The following is a 24,041-nucleotide window of genomic DNA, read 5'->3' as shown; positions in this document are numbered from 1 at the left end:
CGCACCAACGTGCGGGAGTATGTTCCGCGCTGCGGACAGGAGTACGGTCATGTAGTCGCGCTACAGACGTATGTCCTGCACAATTGGTGTGCGTACGATCCTACAGTCGCTTGTGGTGGCCCTGTTCCACGAGTCGGAATGAAAGGCAAACGGTTGCTTCGGAACTATCGTTGGATGTTCCAAGCGTGTGAGTTAGGTTTGCCTTGCAAGGTTATGAAACTCGATTCAGAGTCGTCCGTTTCTCGTGGAGATTGAGACTGCTTATTCCTTCTGCCACAAAGAGTAAGAACAGTAATCATTATGAAATAATCTGGATGGATGCTAATCTCTACATTGTTTTTCTAGTATAGGTGCTAACCTAGAATGATTAATGAAACTAGAACCAGACAGCTAAAATATGAAACTTAGTTCATATTCTTTGTTGCCTTTCAGCTGAAATTAAGCCCAGAACCATTTTAAGTTGTAACACCCTAATGTAATTTCCCTAATTTTTTTTAATGAATTTATTTGGGCTTAAACAAATTTTCCAGGCTTTTCTCTAAATTTTGTGGCATTTAAAGCAATTTATAACACAAGAAAAATAAAATTTATCATAGGATTAAAGTGTTTGTGCATTCATGCCGCAGCATTATTTTATTTGTGTTGAAATTATAAGGTTTGAATTCAAACTTATTTGAATTCAAATAGATTGCTTGAATAGTTTAGGAGTAGGAAAAGAAAAGAAAGGAGAAGAAAGAGCCAGCCCAAACCCTCTTTCTCCCAGCCCAGCCCGACCCAGCTTTCCCTTTCCCCTCTTCTCCCCGCGTGGGCCACGACCCCCGGCCCAGTTTCCTTCCTCGGCCGGCCCAGCGCCCGCGCGCCCCCTCCCTCCTCTCTCTCTCTCTCTCTCACTGACCGCCGGGCCCCGCGCGTCAGCGCTTTCTTCTTCCCCTCCTTCTTCCCCGGGCGCAACGGCCCGAGATCCCCGGCGACCCCCCTGCTCCGGGCCCGCACGCCAGGTAGCGCCGCTGCCCTTCAAAGAGTAGCCCCGACCCCCTCTCTGCACCCTAACCCTAGCCCCGCCGCCGCCACCGACGCCCAGCACCACAGCCGCCCCGTTCCTCTGTTCAGCGCCTTTTCTCCGCCGCGGACCTGCTGCTCCGGAGCGCCACCGACCCCGACAGCCCCGCGGCAGCTTCGCCTCGCCACCCAGGAGCTCCCCGAGCCCAGCAAAGGGGCCCTACGCCCCTTCACCGAGGATAATTTGAGACGGGGCTACCGCCGGTGAGCCGCCCCCGCCGTCCAATTCATCGCCGCCGGCGTTCCTTTTTCCCTCTTAACCCACGCAACACCTTGACAGGGTCTCCACACGACGATCCCCGGTGATCAGAAGGCCAGGAACCCTCGGCAACACCCCTCCCCGCGGAAGCCCGATCTTCCCCACCGCCGGTCGTCGTCGTTCCCTCGCTCCGCTGCGTCTCCGGCCTCCACGGCCCTTCGGTGATGCCTTACCCTCTTCCCTCGCCCCTTTTGCGCCCAGTACCGTAGGTTGTAGACCGCCCCAGGGGCCGGAACCGCGATCACGCGGTACGCCGGCGAGCCCGAGCCGCCCCTCGTCGTGGAGGGCAACCATCCGAGCCATGTTTCACTCTCTTGAGCACCTAGATGAGTTCCCCGTGCCGCACCCTACCTCTAGGGCTTGATGTCGTTCCAGACCGAGCCCGGAGCGCCGAGATTGGCCAACTCCGGCGAAGCGCCGCCGCGGGAAGGAGCTCCGGCGACCCCCCTCCGTCGCCTTGTGCTTCCTTTCATTCCTGGCCGTAAGATCCGGGACGGGTGGATAGGATTAGATCGCGCACGCTTAGATCTGAGCCGTGAGATCGAGATCCAAGGGATCTAAATCGCGCGTACCGGTTCGGGGTAGGGATGAATCGGGGCCATCAAATCTGGAATGGGTGGTCTAGACTAGATCCGTTTAAGTATAGGCCAGGAGCGTTGGATGCAGATCCAACGGCTGTTAGGCGCGCGTACCCCTTCGCGTTTAAGTTTAAATCCGAGCCGTAGAGATTAGATCCAATGGCCCAGAACCGCGCGTACCGGTCAGCACCGGTAGTTTTGCTAAAGAGTCCCTGCGTTTTCCTGCAATCAACCCGCCGTCCAGCCCTAGTTAAAAAGTATTTACAGACGGGTCCTTTTATTCCCGTTTGACCCCCTGAGCTTCCTGAATTTTGAACCCGCGGTCCATGTCTTGGGTTTTCTCGTGCTAGCCCCTGAGTCTAGGGTTTATTTACATTTAAGCCCTCGGTTTTTGTGCAGAAGCCCCTGGAAGTTAGGTTTTTCTTACAAATAGGTCCCTAGAACTTGTTTTAAGCGTAGTTTTCGCGTTTTAGCTCCATTTTAGGTGTTCTTTATATCCACACGATCATTATAACGCGTAGAATAGTTTTAGGCTAGTTTTATGTGCTGTTTCATTGTATTGGTGTACTGTTTCTTATATTTTTGCTATTGTTTGCATGTGTGTGTGCATGTGTGGCCCATGTGTTGCTGTTACGATTGGGAGTAGACGTCGAGACACCGGAGCAGTACCAGGAGCAGCCATCTTCCGAGCAGTTCGAGCAGCAGCCGGGAGAGTACGAGGAAGGCAAGTATAACATGAACCTCCTATCACTTTTAAATACAATTTCATACTGCATTTTAATACTGTATACCTATAAGGACTTCCTAGCCACCTTTATATCTTTACATATATCCTTTGGGTTGCATTTTGGTTAGTTGTGCTAGGTTGCTGCGCTATAACAAATCTTGGTCCTTTTTAATTAATTTGATTAATGGTCTTATGCAACTTAACTCTGGAGCCGGCCCTCTGTGCTGTGTGCTTGAGTGGTTTGTGCGTCCTTAAAAGATGTTTTTGTTAGAAACATGGTTTAGGGGGCCAGCACGGTGCTTAGTGCTTGGTTGGCCACTCTCCCTAAGGACCGGTTCATAAAGCGACAACCTGGGACAACCGCGCAACCACAAGACTGGAATGGGACGGTCTTGACCTACTAATTAGGTCATTTTGGTTCGGGAGTAACTTACCTGCGTGGGCAAGAGGGGTGGTAGGCTTCAATGGTCCCTGCTCCTCCGGCTTGGTCTGTGCTGTGTGCTTGTACCCCCGGAGGTGGGCCCCATCGTCGCTGATCCAGAATCCTTAGAGGTTACACCTTACCAACGTGATCCTTTGTAACGGTCTCGTAGTGTGCTTGCTAGCCATCTCACCTAAGGAAGTGTGATGAACAACTAGCGTAGCTCACGACTTGTGGGTAAAGTTGTGCAACCTCTCGAGAGTGTAAAACTGATATATCAGCTGTGCTCACAGTCATGAGCGGCCCAGATCCTCCTTTTGATTAGTGGGGTTATCAACCTTTGATTAGGGAGATTCCCCGGGTGGTTTTGGTTTGGATGGTTCTCAGTAGTTCTTAATTAATTTTGATTAAATCTTATGCAATTTGGGTTATGGTAATTCATCCACTTGTAGTAATTAGCTTTAATAAAATTTGCCAAGACTAAAAGCTAATGCAGTTGAGTCAGCTAACCTTAGAGCCTCATGCTCGTGTTAAACTTGTTGAGTACGAGTTTGTACTCACACTTGCCTCTCTACTCTTCTGTGCTATTTCGGATATCTTCGATTGCTGCTCAGTGCCCGGCAACGTGGAGGACTACGTCAGCGGCTTCGACGACTTCTAGGCGTTTGTCTCCCAGTCGACGTCCCTGTGGCGCCCAGCTCTTCATGTATCCATTTTACGCTTCCGCATTCCTTGAACTGATTCTTGATTCAGTTGTAATAAAGATATTTATTTTATAATTTATACGCTTTTATTCTTGACATGTGTTGTGATATCTTGATAATCTGTTGTATATATGCGTGACTTGATCCTGGCGCATATATGATTGCTCAATTTATGTTCTTATAAATCGGGTGTGACATAAGTCTTCATGAGTCTAGTTACATGGCTAAGTATACCATGAAGCGGCTAAGCCTTGCTGAGTATTAGTATACTCAGTCTTGCTAGTGAAATTTTCAGGTATGACCTTCGAGAACCCCACGGATAGTCCTGCATGGCCAACCTCTATTCCGTTTGGCTGGTCCGTGGAGTGGATCCGTCCCCGACTGGTTGTGACCCTCCTGAATGACGCCATGCTTCGGGCTAAGTGTGGTGTCAACCTTCGCGACGTGTGTAGTCGCGTGTGAATTTTCTTCCGCTGTGAACTTGACAAGCATGTTTAGCTTGTCTTTTTAAACAATGTTTGTATAAGTTGACCTTAATTTGAAACGGTTGTAATAATGTTTAATATTCTGTAATTAAAAGTTGGTGTGTTGTATGTGATTGTGAACTCGCCTTCGTGCGAGGTAAACCTGCTTCAATCCTATTGAACCGTGGTTGCATCGGGCGGAGACCCGACAGACCAATGGGTTGTTCCATTTGAAGTGCATTGAGTTAGTATCAGCTGTATAGCGATAACTAGTGCACTTGAGCTGGAATAATTCAGGCGGTTCTGCCACAGCTGGTATCAGAGCTGTAGGTTTACTCTTACCATTGCAGCAACTCTTAAAAATATTTTCAGGATAAAAATTGTTTAACAAACGAATTTGCAACATACGTTGGATTCGTTAAGGATGGTGTTTAGAACGCAAAACCCTAGGGATTTATAAGGGAGTAATCAGGTGGCTACTAATGTACATATGTATAGATAGTTCTAACTTGCAGCACTACTTTCTGTCAAAACTTAAATTTATGCATAACCCAACTTTACTACCTGTAACGACACCATCGATGGTGAGGTAAGAAGGTAAGGATCCTCAGCTAACAGGGGAGTTAGCCTTCCCGTCGGTGATGCGAACCGAACGCTGATTCTCAAGCAGTGGCCTACTTGAGATGCTGCCAATATATCAACTTAGGTTGAATATATTGGGAGTATATGGTTCGGCGCAGGGTATGGCGATCGCTGTTCATACCCCCATTTTATATGGTACCCACGTGAATACGTTGCAAATGTGACGTATGCTAATGTTGTCCGTACGGCGGTAATGGTACGGATGCTGTTTCTATAGAGAACAGTATTGTTTAGGGATGCTTTCATGTCGTGCTGCCATGAAAGGTTCATGTTATATATATGTGGTCTTTTGCAGGTACCCTAATCCCGATTAAGTAGTTAGGACAGATAGGACTTATCGACTAGTTACTAGTGAGAGACGTATGTGTTATCCCATCGAAATTAACCATGTAAGTCCGAAGATATTCGGCAGTTGTTTGGGTTGTGAGGTTGAATAGAACGTGCATGCATAACCCATCATCAAGTGAGTAAATGCATTGTATATGTTGTACTTTTTAAAATGAATAGAGTGTTGTTTATGTCTAGTATGGGTCAATAGGATTCTTGTGATAGCTTTAGTGAGTACCTTAAGTATCCATCTGATTTGCAGCCTTTGCTGTTATCAGAATTGATTATCTCATTCCATTTACCTTGTGGGTTCTTAGCAGGGTAAATATATCTCACCATTTGCATTCTTGTTGCAGATGGCAGCCCCTTCCAACGTCTTCTGGGATCACGCAGGGCATCTTCACACCAATGCCTTGCACTGGGAGGGTTTTCCCCATCTTCTATGGGAATCACTAAGTTTGTTCTTCTATACCGAGCCTCTACAATACGACGGAGTGGAGTATCGGGAAGAGGGTGTTCCTCGATGCCGAGTCAAAATGATGATTTCTCAACATCCTTTCCGCTCCCAGTGGCAGCCCATCGAGGTTGATGTGGTGGGCTACCGTCTAGTTGACACTATTGAGACTGCAGCTTTGGAAGCCATCCATCTCTTCTGCAATCAGCATCCCATGGAAGTTGCAGGGTATCCTATCGACCTATTCCCTGCAATAGATTCCAGTGATCCCGAATGGAACTTTCGGATAGCTCATTATGGTCACTTGTTGGGAGATGCAGCTGAAGAAACGCTCCGTGGTCTTATCAGGTTCATGAATGTTCAGCACCACTATCAGATTCTACTATGCCGTGGTGTGGGTCAGTTGATTGGCATAGCCCAAGGTCACTATCGAAATGCCAATCGACAGGTCACCCAGATAGTAGAGCTTCAAGCTTTGGTGACGGAGAAGGAGGAGATTATTGCAGCTCGGGATGAGACTATTCTTCATCGGGAGGATCAAATCAATGAGAGTGATGCAATGATCACTCAAGGCAACACGATCATTGAGTTCCTCCAAGAGCAGATCCACGACCTTATCCTTGAGGTTGATGATGCCCATGCTCACATCGACGAACTCCAGGATTAGCTAGTATCTCCTGCTGTACCTGTAGCCCCTGAAGGTGGAGAAGAAGACCCGGAGGAAATCGAGGGAGTTTCCGATCTTGATTCCGAGCATGGAGATCCAGAACCCAATCCTCAGCCAAATCATTCCTCCTCTAGCAGCCAGTCCTCCATGGGCAACCTCGACGATTTTTAGTTTATCCAAATCGTCGATATCTTATTTGTAAAAAAGTGGTGTGACATAGGTTGTGAATAGATTATCTAGACTTAGACCCACTTGTTGTACCATATGTGGCCTGTGTACATATGGTCTGACCATAGCAATCGAACCATCCTAATGTATTAAGTTTGTTTTGTAATCTAAGCCTCGTGTTCTGTTATTGTGTCTCGATATTTTTGAACTTGGAATGAGTTGGATAAACAGAACCTGTGATTTACATATCTGCTCAGTAACATTATATCGTCTGAAAAATTGGAGTAAGGAAATGCTGATAATCATGGACATTTCCTTTGTTTCAAATGGTTGGAGCTACTCGTGGAACCCCGGAGGGGTTCCGGCCCGATCAAGCCAGCGGTTCCCAGCAACCAGTTTGCACTATTGTCTGCCCCATGTTCAGATAAGAACAAGGCGCTCTTTGCAGCCCAACAACTTCGTGGCACTGCCCGTTTGTGGTGGGATCATTACCATGCTATGCAGCCAACTGGTCATGTCGTCACATGGGACGAATTTCGGACCGCTTTTCGAGCACACCACATTCCCGAAGGACTCATTGAGCGAAAGCTCAATGAATTTCTAAATCTAACTCAGGGAACCCGCACCGTCATGCAATATGCGCAAGTCTTCAATCATTTGTGCCAGTACGCGGGTTATCATGCAGACACTGATGCCCGTAAGAGAGACTGCTTCCGTCGAGGCCTGAACACCAAACTTAAAGAACAACTAAATTTGGTAAGGGCCGATAACTTCAATGAGTTGGTCAATATGGCCATTACTCAAGAGGATTGCATCTTAGCCCACCGGGCAGAAAAGAAGCGGAAGACACCCACTAGACCCTCAACGGCGCAACCGCCAAGGTATCGGTTGGTCCAGAACACTGCTACCCGAGCACTACCCCGTAACAATCTGCCAGGCAGATGGGTAGCCAGACCACCCCAGCAGGCTCGATTTAATCGACCACTGACACCACAACCTCAGCAGCAACAACAACAAGGCCCGCGGCCGAGCTTTCCGCCAGCCAACCAAGGAAACAACAACTATCGTTGTTTCAATTGCGGCAACCCATCCCACTTCATCAAAGATTGCCCTCAACCTAGAAGATCTTTCCAAGGGCAAACTTCCAACCCGAACAACAAGGGCAAGGGTAGGAAGCAAGTGGTCCAAGTCCGCCAGGGAAGGGTGAACCTCACCACTCTCTCCGAACTCCCTGAGGGTGCGCCAATAATGACGGGCACTTTCTCTATCAACCATCAACCCGTGATTGTTCTTTTTGATTCTGGCGCCACCCATAGTTTTATCAGTGCAACATGTGGGATTAAGATAGGCTTGGATATCTATCCTACTAATGGAGCCTATAAGATAACAACTCCTGGCGGAAAAATCACATCTAATCAAATCTGTAGGAAGGTGCCAATCCAGCTGGGTAGCCATTTGATAAAAATAGATTTACTATTACTAGACCTAGAAGGAATGGATGTTCTTTCAGGTATGGATTGGATGACCCAGCACCAAGTGTCCTTAGATATCTCCTCCCGAATCATGGAGATAGATTCACTCGAGCATGAACCTACCCTTCTCTATCTACCACAACGGGAGTGCACCAATTCTTGCACCTATGCTGCAACAGGGATCAAGTTAAAGGACATCCCTATTGTGTGCGAATATCCAGACGTATTTCCAAATGATTTGCCTGGAATGCCCCCGGATAGGGATATTGAGTTTATCATCGAACTCCAACCCGGCACAGCCCCCATCTCTAAGAGACCCTATTGTATGCCACCCAATGAACTGGCCGAGTTAAAAATCCAACTCCAGCACCTCCTTGATAAGGGTTACATTCGTCCAAGTGCTTCACCATGGGGTTTCCCAGCCCTATTCTTGAAGAAGAAAGACAATAGCTTAAGACTATGCGTGGATTATCGTCCCCTCAATGCGGTAACCATCAAAAACAAGTATCCTCTACCCCGCATTGACATTCTCTTCGATCAGTTAGCCGGAGCCAAAGTATTCTCCAAAATTGATCTTCGTTCCGGGTATCATCAAATTAAAATTAGGCCAAGTGACATTCCAAAAATAGCCTTTTCTACTAGATATGGGCTATACGAATATCTAGTCATGTCATTTGGTCTTACCAATACCCCAGCCTATTTCATGTATCTCATGAACTCTGTCTTCATGCAAGAACTCGACAAATTTGTTATGGTCTTCATTGATGACATTCTAATCAATTCCAAGAATCCGAAAGATCATGCAAAACATCTTCATGTTATTCTTCAGCGATTAAGAGACCACCACTTGTACGCCAAATTCTCCAAGTGCGAGTTCTGGTTAGATACTGTGAAATTTCTAGGCCATACTATCTCCGGTGATGGTATCTCTGTTGACCCCCAGTAAAGTTCAAGAAGTGATGGATTGGAAACCGCCAACATCAGTCCATCAGATCTGTAGTTTTCTTGGTCTAGCTGGCTATTATCGTCGTTTCATTCCTGACTTTTCCAGAATAGCCAAACCTATGACCGAACTACTAAAGAAGGGTGTTAAATTCTCCTGGGATAAAAAATGCGAAGAAGCATTCCATACTCTCAGAGACCATCTTACAACTGCCCCAGTCCTAGCTCAACCAGATGTGCCAAAACCTTTCAACATCTATTGTGATGCTTCAGAAATCGAACTTGGTTGTGTACTTATGCAGGACAACCGAGTAATTGCATATGCATCACGAGCACTCAGGGCTCATGAACAGAACTACCCTACCCATGATCTTGAACTCGCAGCTGTCATCCATGCACTTAAAATCTGGAGACATCATCTGATGGGTGCAAAATGCCATATCTATACTGACCACAAAAGCCTCAAGTACATCTTTACACAAGCAGATCTAAACATGAGGCAAAGACGCTGGCTGGAACTTATCAAAGATTATGATCTAGAAGTACACTATCATCCAGGCAAGGCTAACGTCATTGCAGATGCACTTAGTCGCAAAGCACATTGCTCTTGCTTATCAGTTGAAGCTTTCAATGAGACCCTCTGTTGGGAAATGAGAAAGCTTAATCTCGAGATCATTCCTCAAGGTAGCCTGAATCATCTCTCAATTGAAACTACACTTTGGGACAATGGAACAAAGGGGTCAGAATCATCAAGCAAAAGTTAGCGCAAGGGGAAGGAAAGTATAAGTGCTTCCGAGTAGATCATGAAGGAGTTTTATGGTTCAACGAATGTATCGTTGTACCTAAAGACCATGAACTCCGTAAATAGATATTGGATGAGGCCCACCTATCTAAATTCTCTATGCGCAAGGGGAAGCCAGTCATCTGAAAATAGCTGGTATTCTTCAACCTCTACCTATTCCCTCTTGGAAGTGGGAGGATATTAGTATGGATTTTATAGTTGGCTTACCCAACACTTCTTTAAGGCATGACTCCATTTGGGTAATCGTGGATCGATTAACCAAGACTGCCCATTTCCTTCTTGTGCATACTACGTATAATGCCAAAAAGTATGCCGAGATCTATTTAGATCAAATTGTTCGTCTCCATGGAGTGCCCAAGACGATAATTTCTGATCGTGGAGCGCAATTCATCGCTCGGTTCTGGGAGCAACTTCAGCATGCTCTTGGAACTAAGTTAATTCGAAGCTCTGCATATCACCCTCAGACTGATGGACAAACTGAAAGAGTAAATCAGATTCTGGAAGATATGCTTAGAGCCTGCATACTTCAGTATGACAAGAACTGGGACAAATGCTCCGTTCGAACTATTATACGATCGCTGATGCCGAACTCCTTTGAGCTGGTGTTATGACCATAATTTGACTGGGCCAAGGGATGGGCCGAGAGCAACATGGGCTGAAGGAAATCATCGTAATGGTCTGCAAATCGGCTTCTGTGCGAACGTGTCATGGGCCAGGATGGCCGTGTATCTAAGGACAGTTTAAAAATAGTAAGTTAGAGATTGTATTGTAATCAGCTAGGGTTAGTTAGAAAAGATCAAGTCTCCGGACTATAAATATGTATCGTGAGATTCAATGAATAACAATCAATCATTCACAACAAACTCTCGGCGCATCGCCACCCCTTCTCCAAGGGTAGCACCTTGCTCTGTTATTGCTAAGTAGATCTAATCTGTTATGGTAGTTCTTTGTGTTACGAGGAATTTGTTTAATATCCGTATGATTAGGCCCTTCAAATGGGTTGAATGTTCCGGCTGCATGTTTGGTGCCTTATGGTAACCTGACGAGGGATTGTTCCGGGAATCGACTTGTTAAGTTGGTTTTTAGGCCTCTCTTCGGGTTAGCGTATTGTTATCTTTCATGTTCGTTAGGCTTAACCACGCGTAGGATGTTCCGGTCATACGGTGAAAGCTTTTACCGTCGCAGATTGGATCAGCTTGGTAATTACAGAGCATGCTTTTATCTTTTCTATCGGATTTGTACAAAAGTTCATATATTAGTAGATCCGATCTGTTAAATGTGGCAATCGGCTTCTTTTAGCCGATTCTGAAAGGTACGCGAAGGTCCAATCTAGTACAATGATTTCGTCGGCTTCTTTAGCCGATCTCGGGGTCGTTGTAAGAGCCGATCACGGCTCGGATTAATGTTTGATATGGCTGTGCATGCAGGAAAATAGCTGATGAACGACTTCTACACCTTCCTGATAAGGTATAGGTCAGGTGGCACGCCTAGCACTTCACCAAGCCAGGGCGTGTGCCGGACTTCTGGGCCGTTGACCGAGGGACCGGGACCCACCCGTAGTCCCGGAAGCCTCCCGGCTCCTCGTGTTGCCTGTCGCTGCTCGCCGGTGGGTTTCGACCGACAACACATTCTGGCACGCCCAGTGGGACCTCATCGACTACTTCATCGACTTGACCAATTACATCAACTACTGCGTCGACTACAATCAGCTGCATCATCTTCTTCGGCTTCATCGACTTCCGTTGTCAAGATGCCGGACGAGAACCCGATTACTTTTGAGGAGTTGTCCGATGAGCACAAACAGAGGTACAATGAGATAAAAGCTGCTTTTGAAGCCGATCTCATCGGCTTGTTTGAAAGGACTCATCACCACGGCATCAGATGGAAAGGATTTTCATCTGAAGGGGCACTCGACAAGGTGGATTTGTCTACTCCTACGGAAGAACGTACACGAGCTCTCCGCCAGGAAGTCAACTACATGGTGGCTTACTCATTACATCGACACTCTAAGAGCTTGGTGAACACTGTCGAACGTGTTGCAGTGCGCGTGGTGCAGGAAATTATGAAACACCAGTACTCTCCAACAGGACCTGCTTTAGGGAGTCACAGAGGGGAGTTGCCTTCTCAATCCAGACCACTAGTGCCTTACGCATTTGCCGCCCCAGAGCAACAGAACTCTCCAGCATATGTATACAAGGTGGGAGGTGATCCTGCTGATCACCAGTGAACCACCTAAAGAGGTACCACACGGATATGTTTTTACGTATATACCAAATGGTGGTAACCTGGCGCAACCCACGCAGAGAGCAACTGGAGGAACATCTGCAGTCGATGCCGATAAACAGGCATGGCTGGCTACCTACACAACAGGGCCGAGTCATGAAGGTACGCACTCGGCCCCAGGAGTTCATACAGTGGATCAAATTAGTGCCATTTTGAGATATCAATTTGGCATTCTTCCAAGAAGGCGAGCGATCGGCTACACCAAGCGGTATCCAAGCAACTACGACCTGATTCCTCTACCACCAAAGTATCGGCTACCTGAGTTCACCAAATTCAGCGGAGCAGAAGGATCTAGTTGCATAGAACACGTGAGCCGATATCTAGCGCAGTTGGGGATGATTTCGGTGTCGGATCCATTGTGAGTAAGGTTCTTCTCACAGTCTCTCATAAGGCCGGCTTTTGGATGGTACACATCATTGGGCCCTGATTCTATCCGCACCTGGAAATAGCTAGAAGAACAGTTCCATATACAATATCATTCAGAAGCTGCAGAAGCTGGGATTGCTGATTTGGCACAGGTCTGCCAGAAGCGAGGAGAAATAGTGGCGGAGTACATCCAGCGTTTCAGGGAAGTCAAGAATCGATGCTACTCGATTCGAATTTCAGAGAAGGAGGCAGTTGAATTGGTGACTTTGGGATTGGTAAAGCCAATTAGAGATCTAGTTTTCCAGCTGGAGTTCAACTCTTTGGCTCATCTGGTACAAAAGATGACAGTATATGAGCAGCGTCACCCAGAATTATACCAGGACAAGTTCAAACGTCAAGTAATAATGGTTGACGCTAAAGACTCTGAAGACTCTGAGGATGACCAGGAGATCGCAGTTGTGGAGTGGACACGGGGGGCAAAGCCCGTGCCCTGCAAGTGGGTGAAACAACAAGGCCCTCTAAAAGGTTTTGATTTTGATGTAAGTAAAGTCGAGCAAATATTCGACTTACTCTTGAAGGAAAAGCAGCTGAAGTTCCCTGAAGGTTTCAAGATCCCAACAGCTCAAGAGCTCCAGGGGAGATCATACTGCAAGTGGCACAACTCTTTCACTCACGGTACCAATGACTGCAAGGAACTCCGGCGACAAATACAATCGGCCATTGAGCAAGGCCAATTAATTTTGGGACAGTACGCCATGAAGGTCGATACTCAACCGTTCCCGAACGTAAATATGGTGGAAGGGTATGACCGATCAACTCGTCACCAGCTAGAATTTACGCTTGGTATTAACATGGTAGGGCATGCATCACGTCAGCATCCAAGGAGGCAAGAGGTCGATTCCCGCGATCGGCCCCAAAAAGAAGAAGAAGATTATATCACCGAAGAACAGGTTAGGCATGTCAGGAATCAGCGACCGGTTTCCTCTCATCTTCTGAGAAAATACCATTATTAGTATCAACAGCGTCTCCAATGCGAGACTGAGGAAGAAGAGTACGAGCGACGCACTGGGAAGCGCCTCAGGAAGCGAGAGGATACACGAGATCATTGGCTTTGCCCGTTCTTCAAATATTGCTGGGACTCCGGTATAAAAAGACTACCTACCCTTGAGGATTGCCCAGAATGCAATTCTCAGAAGCAAGATACAAGAAGCGCCTCGGTTTTTGAGCGTTTGGGACCAGGGCAACCCTGCTGTGAACAAGACAAGTCGACACATACAGCGGGAAATTTAGAAGATGAGGAGGACAAGTATCACCGACCACGCTGGTGTCCTGATGGGCTCAACCGGTCCCAGAAGCGGAGGGTACAGCGGCTGCGCAACCTGGAAGAAGCCGAGGCCCAATACTTGGAAACATTAAGGAAGGTGCGGCTAGATCTGGCGGAGAAAGTTCACCGCCCCCAAAAAGCAGAGTCCAGTTCTTCCAAGAAGGTATGGCGACCCAAGAAGTCGAAGGCCGATGTGAAGACATCGGCTGATGCACACATGGTGTTCGTTCTCCCTGCAGAGTTTCATACACCAAGAAACGAGGAGGTGCTAGTGGCTCAGCTTGACTTGGGGCCATGACCAGTCATATTCGAGAAACCCCGAGAATAGAATTACAGGCACCTGAAGGCTTTATATCTCAAGGGGTACATAAACGGCCAGCCTGTCAGCAAGATGCTAGTCGATACAGGAGCAGCGGTTAATATAATGCCGTATTCAGTGCTGCGCAAGTTGGGGTATTCTGTTGGGGACTTGATCAAAACCAACATCACGCTAAGTGACTTCAACGGACAAACTTCAGAGGCGCAAGGAGTCCTCAGCGTGGATTTGACGGTAGGATGTAAAACCGTCCCTACGTCATTTTTTATGGTCAGCAGCAAGGGCTCATACACTGTTCTGCTTGGGAGAGATTGGATCCATACCAATTGTTGTATCCCTTCTACAATGCACCAGTGTCTGATTCAATGGGACGGAGATGAAGTGGAAGTGGTCCACGCGGACGATTCTGTTGAAGTCTCGCATGCCGCCATGAGTGTCTAGGATGCGAAGGACCAGGAGCCAATCTCAGGGATTAGCTTGGAGGGCTGCGACCGTGTGGAAGCTACAAAAAACGGGGTGAGGCTGGGCTTATCCACTGGCCTTACAGAGTAGATGAGAAAGTAACAGAAGAGGCCGATCCCTGCGATCGGCCCCCAAAAAATAGAATCGAGTTGTTTTTGTCATCCATGTTATATTGTTATAATGATGGCAAAGAGGCCTGCTCGAGCAGCCAGCCATGTGATTGTAAAATAATACACATTAATGCAAAGAACAAGTCGGTCGATCCTTGCGATCGGCCAAATCCTTCTGCTTCATATTCTTTGTTTATTTGCAGTATCGACTTGATGGATGAAGGGAAGCTAGGATACAGGTTTACATCTGCTGACGAGCTGGAAGAAGTCGATATTGGTCCTGGGGATAAACCACGGCCAACATTTATCAGCAAAAAGTTAAATCCAGGGTTGCAAGAGGCGATGATGATACTGCTGAGAGAATATACGGATTGTTTTGCCTAGGATTACACAGAGATGCCCGGGTTGGATAGAAGTATTGTTGAGCATCGACTCCCTCTTAAGCCAGGATTTCGGCCGTTCCAGAAACGAGCACGGCAAATAAAGGCCGAAGTCCTAGAAGAAGTCAAGAAAGAAGTCAAAAAGATGATAGCAGCAGGCTTCATCAGGCTATGCAGGTATGCTGAATGGATTTCCAGTATTGTGCCTGTACAGAAGAAGGACGACCGATGGAGAGTCTGTGTCGACTTCAGAGATCTTAACAGAGCCACACCAAAAGATGAGTATCCGATGCCAGTTGCGGAAACATTGATTAATGCAGCTTCTGGTCACAAGATGTTGAGTTTTATGGATGGCAACGCTGGTTATAACCAGATTTTTATGGCTCCAGAAGATATTCATAAGACTGCATTCAGAGTACCAGGTGCAGTGGGATTATTTGAGTATGTGGTCATGACTTTTGGGCTCAAAAATGCTGGTGCTACATATCAACGAGCCATGAACTATATGTTTCATGATTTGATCGGCAAGCTGGTGGAAATTTATATTGATGACATAGTGGTAAAATCTGCATCGGCTGAAGGACATTTAGGAGATCTACGGCGAGTTCTGGAACGAACTAGGAAGTTTGGGCTTAGAATGAATCCTAAGAAGTGTGCCTTTGGTGTATCGGCCGGAGAGTTCCTGGGTTTTCTGGTTCATGAACGGGGAATTGAGATCGGCCTAAAAAGTCAAGAAGCTGTAAGAACAATGGTGCCACCTACTACAAAGAAGGAGCTCCAACAACTCATTGGCAAGATCAATTTTCTCAGGAGATTCATCTCCAATCTGTCAGGAAAAATCGAGCCATTCATGGAGTTGGTGAAAATTAAAGCCAATGACGAGTTCCGCTGGGGGGCAGAGCAACAGTAGGCGTTCGAAGAAATCAAAGAATATTTATCCAAGCCGCCTGTGTTAGTCCCACCCCAGTAGGGTAAGCCATTTTAAGTTTATCTGTCAGTCGGTGACACTTCCATTGCTTCGGTCATCATACAAGTGCAGGATGGCAAGGAGAGAATTGTTTTCTATCTCAGTAGGAGGATGCTAGATGCAGAGACAAGGTACCCTGAAATTGAGAAACTATGCCTTTGTCTATTCTTTACCTGTACAAAGCTCCGCCACATCCTGCTTTCTGCCGAGACAATTGTCATCTGCAAATCAGATGTTATCAAGCATATACTGTCGGCCCCGGTGTTGAAAGGCCGACTCGGTAAATGGATGTTCACTCTATCAGAATTTGATACCCAGTACCAGCCTGCGAAGGCAGTCAAAGGGCAGGCGTTGCGGAAAGGACCAGCTCAGACATAGCAGCGCTTTCCATCCGCGCATGGGCAATGTATTTTGATGGGTCGGTCTGTGGAGATGGTTCTAGCATAGGTATCTTGCTCGTCTCGCCTCGGGGGGCAACATATTCCTTTTCAATCAGATTGCCAACACCTTGCACCAATAATCTAGCCGAGTATGAAGTGGTGCACAAAGGTATGGAGTTACTTCTCGAAGCTGGAGCAGAAGCAGTAGAAGTTTTTGGGGATTCAAAACTGGTCATCTCCCAGCTCACAGTGACATACCGATGTGAGAGCGAATTGTTGTTTCCCTTGTGGAGACAATGCCAGGAGCTAATGGCCCAGTTCAGATATATAAATTTCTACTGGATACCAAGGGTACAAAATTCTGAGGCCAATGATCTTGCCCAGATGGCTTCCGGTTACAAGGACGCCGGCGGATGGAGCTGATTTTCCAATAAACCTGCTGGATCAGGGGGATTGGAGAGCCGATATCTTCAATTACTTGAAGGATCCGGCTCGGGGGGCACCTAAGAAGATACGTTACAGAGCCATGAAGCATGTCCTGATCGGGGACGACTTGTTCTACAGGACTCTGGAAGGGCTACTACTTAAGTGCTTGAGGCCGATTGAGTCCAATCGGCTTTTACATAAAGTCCATGAAGGTATGTGTGGTACTCATCAATCAGCCCACAAGATGAAGTGGTTGATCAGGCGCTCGGGATATTACTGGCCTGATATGCTGGAAGATTGCTTCAAGTATTATAAAGGATGCCAGGCCTGTCAGAGGTTTGGAAAGATACAAATAGTACCAGTGTCAGCAATGGACCCTATCATCAAACCTTGGCCATTCAGGGGCTGGGGCATGGACATGATCAGTAAGATTAATCCTCCATCGAGTAAAGGCCATCAGTTTATCTTGGCCATCACAGATTATTTTACAAAATGGGTAGAGGCTATTCCTATGAAGTCAGTAACGTCGAGGGACATCATCAGTTTCGACAAAGAACACATTATTCATAGGTTTGGGATTCCTCAGACCATTACAACAGATGGAGGGTCGGTATTTATATCTGATGAATTCAAAAAGTTTGCTGCCGACATGGGAATCAAATTGATCAGGTCATCTCCATACTATGCTCAAGCAAACGGACAAGCCGAAGCGTCCAATCAGAGCTTGATCAAGCTGATCAAAAGGAAGATTGATGAATACCCACGGCGTTGGCATGAGTTATTATCAGAAGCATTATGGGCTTATCATGTTTCATGCCATGGGGCAACAAGAACTTCACCATATAATTTAGTATATGGACAGGAGGCTGTATTGCCATGGGAAATTACAGCCGGTTCAAGACGGATAGAGTTTCAGAATGAGTTGACTACTGAAGAATATGTAGCACTAATGAGCGACAATGTGGAAGACATTACAGAACTCAGGCTTTGGTCACTAGAAAAGATCAAGGAGAATAAGGCCAAGGTAGCCCGCGCGTACAACAAGAAGGTTAAACCGAAGGAATTCCAAGTTGGGGATTTAGTGTGGGAAGCGGTGTTACCATTGGGGACTAAGGATGCGACATATGGTAAATGGTCTCCGAATTGGCGCGGGCCTTATAGAGTTGATCAAGCTCTGCCAGGGAATGCATACATGCTTGAGGAATTGGATGGGGTTAAATTTCCGGTGGCTGTCAATGGTCAGCATCTCAAGAAATATTTCCCAAGCATGTGGGAAGATGAGTAATGAAGCCGATGCAAGGCATCAGGCTATGGATTAACCCAATCAGGGTATTTATGAGGGAAGCCGATGTGATACATCGGGCTACAAGTGGATATAGTCGAGTACTTTGTGACACCTCAAGTTGGTCTGATCGGGTACCTCGTGGTATACTAGGCTGCAGGTCAGCATCTATCGAGTACTTTGGAAGCCGGTGCAATGCATCAGGCTGAAAGGTAGAATGAGATGAGCAAGCCAGATCTGTAAAGAAAAAGCAGCGCCGGTCTGTGCACAGAGCTGAAGGTTGAACAGCCGATGTTAAACCATCGACTTTAGGAGCAATAGTCAGGCCTTGCAAATCCTGGGTTTTGATAAAAGTAGAGAGGATGGTTGCAGGTGTCTCTTGATCTTAAAAGAACAGGTTCAACTTCTTTGCGGGGTTTCCTGGGCACTCATATTTTTCGACCTGATTGGGGATCGAGATTTAACAACAAGCAAAGAAGTCAACTGCGGAGTACTCTTGTTATTAACGAGATCATTTGAAGGGTACTCGAGTTCTTGGGATTTTTTATCCAGAATAAAGAAAAGTTTGAGATTGGATTCGGCAATTCAGGGAAAGAGGCCAATGTGATGCCATTGGACTTTAAAAGATTGGATTTTTAAACACTGGATCGCTGAAACAAAAGGGTTCGTTTACAAGAAATTATGGCAAAAGAAGCCGATCTACCGGCTATGCGCACAACGGTGGAAGACCCTATGAACTACCACCAGTAAGTCCCAAAGATCTTGCGGTGTTTGTACGGGGGGGGGATGAGCTGGTGTCGTCGCCGCTGTTGCCATCATTGCCGCCGGTGCTGTTGCCGTCACCACCATCATCGCTGGTGTCATCGCTGGCGTCCCCAGTGTCTTCTAAAGTCGACGATCCGCCACGCAGGAAGCCTCCTGCTACTGAGTCATCGTCGGTAGAAGTCTCCTTGGTATCTTCTTCTGAGAAAGAGAAGATGTGACATCCAGGTAATAAGGGATATAAAAACTAAACTTTAGTGTAAAATAGACATGGTTGTTAAGGGTTGCAATAAGGGCTAGGGGTGTATTTGTAAATTTCTATGCAATCTAGGTCTTTAAGTGCAAGGTGTGTGATTTGGAAGGTAGCTTTGGAACCTAGGGGGAAATATAATGTTAAGTGTTAAATTGGTGTGATCATAAGAAAAAAATAAGCCCTTAAGTAAGGATAGGGGCCTATCTGTAAATAAACCTAAGCTATAGGGTCTTTTATGCAAATAACTAGGGGATAAAAGTAACTTTCATTTTTACCTGAGGGCCTATTTGTAAAAGTATTTGTCATCATGACATTTCGTGGATATTTGTAAATGTATCAAAAATTTGTTTAAAATCTCGTTTGGTAAGGACAAAGGTAATTTAAATTTTACCTTGTTCAAAATTCAACAAATTATACTGCCAACTTTGAGTTTTTGGATTTGAGCCTTACTTCTAAAATGTAGAGCTTGAACAACTCTACAACTTTCATGTTGGGCTTTTTCTCAGAAAACCCCTAGATCAGTGGGAGAAATTAGATTACCACAGAGTCCCTGTAATTTTTGAGTTTTGCAAACAGGTCCCTGGACCCCCTTCCCTCTCTTCTTCTTCCCCGAGCGCCTGCTCTGCTCTGCTTCGCCCCTATCCTCTCTGCTCCGCCATCAGTGCCGCTCCCCTGGCCGCTGCCTGCCCTGCCCTCGCCGCCGATGATCTCTGGCCTGCTCTCTTCCCCACGCGTCACCCTACTCCTGGCCGCCGCCGTAGCTCCTCCTCGCTGTCCCCTTTTGTGCGCGTCACGGCTTCCTCCGAGCGCTCGCCGGCCGCCACCGCATTGTCACCGAGGAAGGCCCAGCACGGCGCTTAAATCTTCTGTCTCTCGCGCGCAACAGCCTTTCCTAACCTCTACGTTCCTTTCCTCCAGAACCTCTGTCAATTCTCGAGCCCCCGATCCACTTCCCACTGCCGCCTTCGTCTCCTGCTCCGGCAACACACGGCGTCTCCGTGGGCAACCACCAGCAGACATCCTCCGCCCCAATTAACTCTCGTGCAAGCTTCCCTGTTGCTCCCTCGTGCTCGTCAACCATTTGTTGCCTTCCAATTTCGACTGGAGCTTCGTCTCCGACGAGCGCTGCCGTTGCCGCCCTCGGCCTCATCGTGGGCAGCCCAACCCGAGCATCCCCACGCCCCCACAACTCCCTAGCCAGCACCACATCATCACCCCGGAGCTCTACGACCACTTTGTGGAGTCTCTAGTGCCCTACGTCAACCTCCCGACGGTCGCCGGCATCCGTCCTCGCCGCCGCCGCCACTGTCTTCGTCGATTACATCTGATCCGACGCCTACACTCTCAACGGTTGGTGTCAACAGCTTCCTCACGACCTGCTGTAGCTCTTGCGCTACTCCTCTACCCACGCCGGCCACTGAAGCCTCGCCGTCAACGGTGACCCTCCGCCGCCACCTCGGGTTCTCGCCGGAATCCGCCTTTCCGACCAGTACAATCCTCGACACGTGGTGCGTTCAAACCGCCGTAGGCTCCTAAGTCATTCCCCTCCCCTTGGACCTCGCCGCCGGTGATCTCCTAGCCGAAACACGGCCGTCCCCTCTCTGCCCTTCTCTTGTTTCCAGTCAAGGACCACGGGTTAGAAGGATTGAAAACCCAAGGGGTTTTCTGCAAGGTCCGTGACTTAGTGCAATAGTGCCGATCAGGGACCTCTGGGTAAGAGTTTTTGTTATTTCATGTGAATAGTGCTGATGACTTGTAACATCAATAGAAAATAGTAGGAAATTCCAAAAATTACAAAACCTATTTTGTTGGAAACTAGATTTTAAACTCTACAACTTCTATTAAATGAGTTTGATATGAAACTAAATATTTTTGAATCTATTTTAAATCTAAGATAAGGGGATTTGTTATGCATAGCTCCTACATATTAGCTTTGTTAATAATGATTTTTGGTATACAAATTCCATAGATGATGTATGAATCAATGTGGAAATTTTCACACCTAATTTTATTTTATAACTTAAATTCTTTAAGTTGATTATTTCAATTTGTCATAATCTATTAAATATGCAAGTAATCTTTGTTTAGATGTTCAAAACTTTATAACTCTGTTTACCTAAAGTTTAAATTCAAATTTAAATTTGAATTTAAACTTAAAATATATTTTAATGCTTGTTTTTAGTTAATTCAAAGATGTAGTCCTAAATTAAACATAAATTATGAGTTTAGGCTAAAGTTTTCTTTGTTTTGGCAATTCTTAAGTGTTAACCTTTTAAAGTGCAATTTTGATGTGAATTAAATGAAAGAGTGTACATTCCTTAATTTTATATTTTTTGCATATCATGTAGAACCGTTTACCCTCGCCGACGGTGACTACGAGCTAATCTCGGAGCAAGCCATAGAAGTTTCCGAAGACCCCAGGGACACCGTCGAAGGTCTAACTGAAGCTCCGAACCAAGGTTCGGAAAATCTTGATCCTACTGCCCCCAACCCTACACAAGAAGGCAAGCCCCGGACATAACCCACTATTTTAATTACACTGCAATCTATATCTATTTACGTATTCTATGCATTAAGTTCTTAGAAATTGCTTGGAACCCTAGTTGCATAATTCCAGGAACCGATGTACTGAACACTAGAACTTGAGTCCGACTAGTTGCTATGCTAATAGGACCGGTAGAAGTCGGGTGATTTCCTGTCACTCGCGCGATATAGGAGTTGTAATGTTTACATTCCTATTATCACTATAAGGATGACGGACGGGAGTTTTACGAGGTATCATGGTTGAGATGATACCCCGTCTGTGTTGTTGAATTTGTTAAGGTCGCAGCGTGTGGTAGTGCGGGTTAAGCGTTTGAAAGTACTAACCACATACCGCAAAATATGGTAAGCGGTAAGCCTAGTAGCCAATCGGCCCGAGGAGTGGACATACCTCCCACCACTCGTCTTGCTTCTTCTGGTTACTTAAGTTCGACGTGTGGGAATACGTATTGCAAGGGCAACCAGGAGTACGGGTTTTGTAGTCGCGCTACAGACGTACGTCCTGCACTTTGGAAGTGCGTATGGTCCTGCAGTCGCTTGTGGTGGACCTGTCCACGAGTCGGAATGAAAGGCAAACGGTTGCTTCGGAACAATCGTTGGATGTTCCAAGCGTGTGAGTTAGGTTTACCTTGCAAGGTTGAATTCGATTCAGAATCGTCCGCTTCTCACACAGATTGAGACTGCTTCATTCCTTTACCATATTGAGTAACAAGAGCAATCGTATCATTATCAAACATGATGATTGATCAAAGATTATACCATGCTTGCATAGATTTAGGTGCTTACCTAGAATGGATAATCAACTAGAACTTGAAAGCTAAAAGTTGAAAATAAGGATCTACTCTTGGTTGCTTTTCAGCTGGGAACTAAACACATATCCATTACAAGCCTTCATGAGTCTAGTTATATTGCTATGTATACCATGACCGGGTAAGCCTTGCTGAGTATTAGAATACTCAGCCTTGCCTTGTAACTTTTGTTCAGGTAATCCTCTTGATGACTCAGCTCTGCCTGTACCGTGGCCCTAAGCTCTGCCTGTACCGTGGCCCTATACCTTCCTTGCTGTTGGGGTGGCCTGAACACCAATCTACCAGTTGGGGCATTCCGCTGCGTTGCTCTGAACGGTGTATTGGGAACAACGCGATACCTCGGTGGTTGAGCACTCGAGGGTCCAGTAGGAGTCTTCCTTTTTTTTCTCAGCATGATGTGCTATGATGCAATCTTCTTGAGTTAAGGCCATATTAACCAGCTCGCTGAAAGTATTAGCCTTCACAAGATTTAGGCGTTCCTTGAGCTTGGTATTAAGGCCTCGACGGAAACGATCTTGTTTCTTGGCATCGTTATCTGCATGATATCCCGCATATTGACACAGATGATTGAAATTCTGTGCGTACTGCAGGACTGTACTGGTGCTTTGAGTAAGAGCCAGGAATTCATTCAATTTTCGCTCCAGCAATCCCTCCGGAATATAATGTGCTCTAAAGGCTGCCCGAAATTCATCCTAGGTGATAACATGCCCTACAGGATGCATGGCATAGAAATTATCCCACCAGATCCGAGCAGCACCCCGGAGTTGCTGGGCGGCAAAGGAAGCTTTGCTTGAGTCCGCACAAGGTATTGTCAATAGAGCGAACTTCGATTCAATAATATGGAGCCAAGCATCGGCATCCAAGGGTTCTTCAGCTTTACTGAAAAAGGGAGGCTGAGTACTGATGAAGTCCTGATAACTGGCCACGGGAGGATTGCTGTCATCACGACCTCCGCGGAACTGTTGATGTTGCTGGTTCAGTTGTGCTTGAACCAGCAAGTTGAGCAGTCCAGTTTGCCGCTCCATAACCTCGGCAAGGTTAGGAGGTGGTGGTGGCGGTTGTTGAGAACCGCTAACCTGATCTGCCCGGAAACCTTCTGGGGTTCCGCGCGTGGCTCCAACCATCTGAAACAAAGGAGATGTCCATCATTAACCATATAGCCTTACTCCCAATTTCAGAAGATATATGACTTAGATAAGCAATACACATACTCCATTCAATCATCTCATTACAGAATCATAAAGATTGTGAACAAGATGATAAAACAGGAAACTTATATTACAACACTGGTTCTGATCGTTCTCCAATTCACACATCCGAAAGATCCCTACGCAGTCCATCTATGTTACAACACATGGCATAAGATCTAGCTAAGTTACATACTACCTAAGTTATTATACTCCCCACAAGTTACATCTAGCTAGTCGACGATTTACGAAACTAGAAATCATCGAAGTTGCCTATAGACGATTGACTGCCAGAGGGAGAGTGATAGGGACTAAGAACAGGATCCCCATGCTCAGAGTCAATCTCTGAAACACCCTCAATCTCTTCTGGATCTTCTTCTTCTGCTTCAGGCATTATGGGTATAGCGGGAAGTATCGATTGCTGCTGCAGTTCCTTAATGTGAGCCTGGGCATCATCAGCCACAAGTATCAGATCATGAATTTGTGCCTGTAGGAACTCAATAACAG

This window comes from Panicum hallii, chromosome 5, assembly GCF_002211085.1.
Source record: "Panicum hallii strain FIL2 chromosome 5, PHallii_v3.1, whole genome shotgun sequence".
NCBI lineage: Eukaryota > Viridiplantae > Streptophyta > Magnoliopsida > Poales > Poaceae > Panicum > Panicum hallii.
This window is presented reverse-complemented; position numbering follows the sequence as displayed.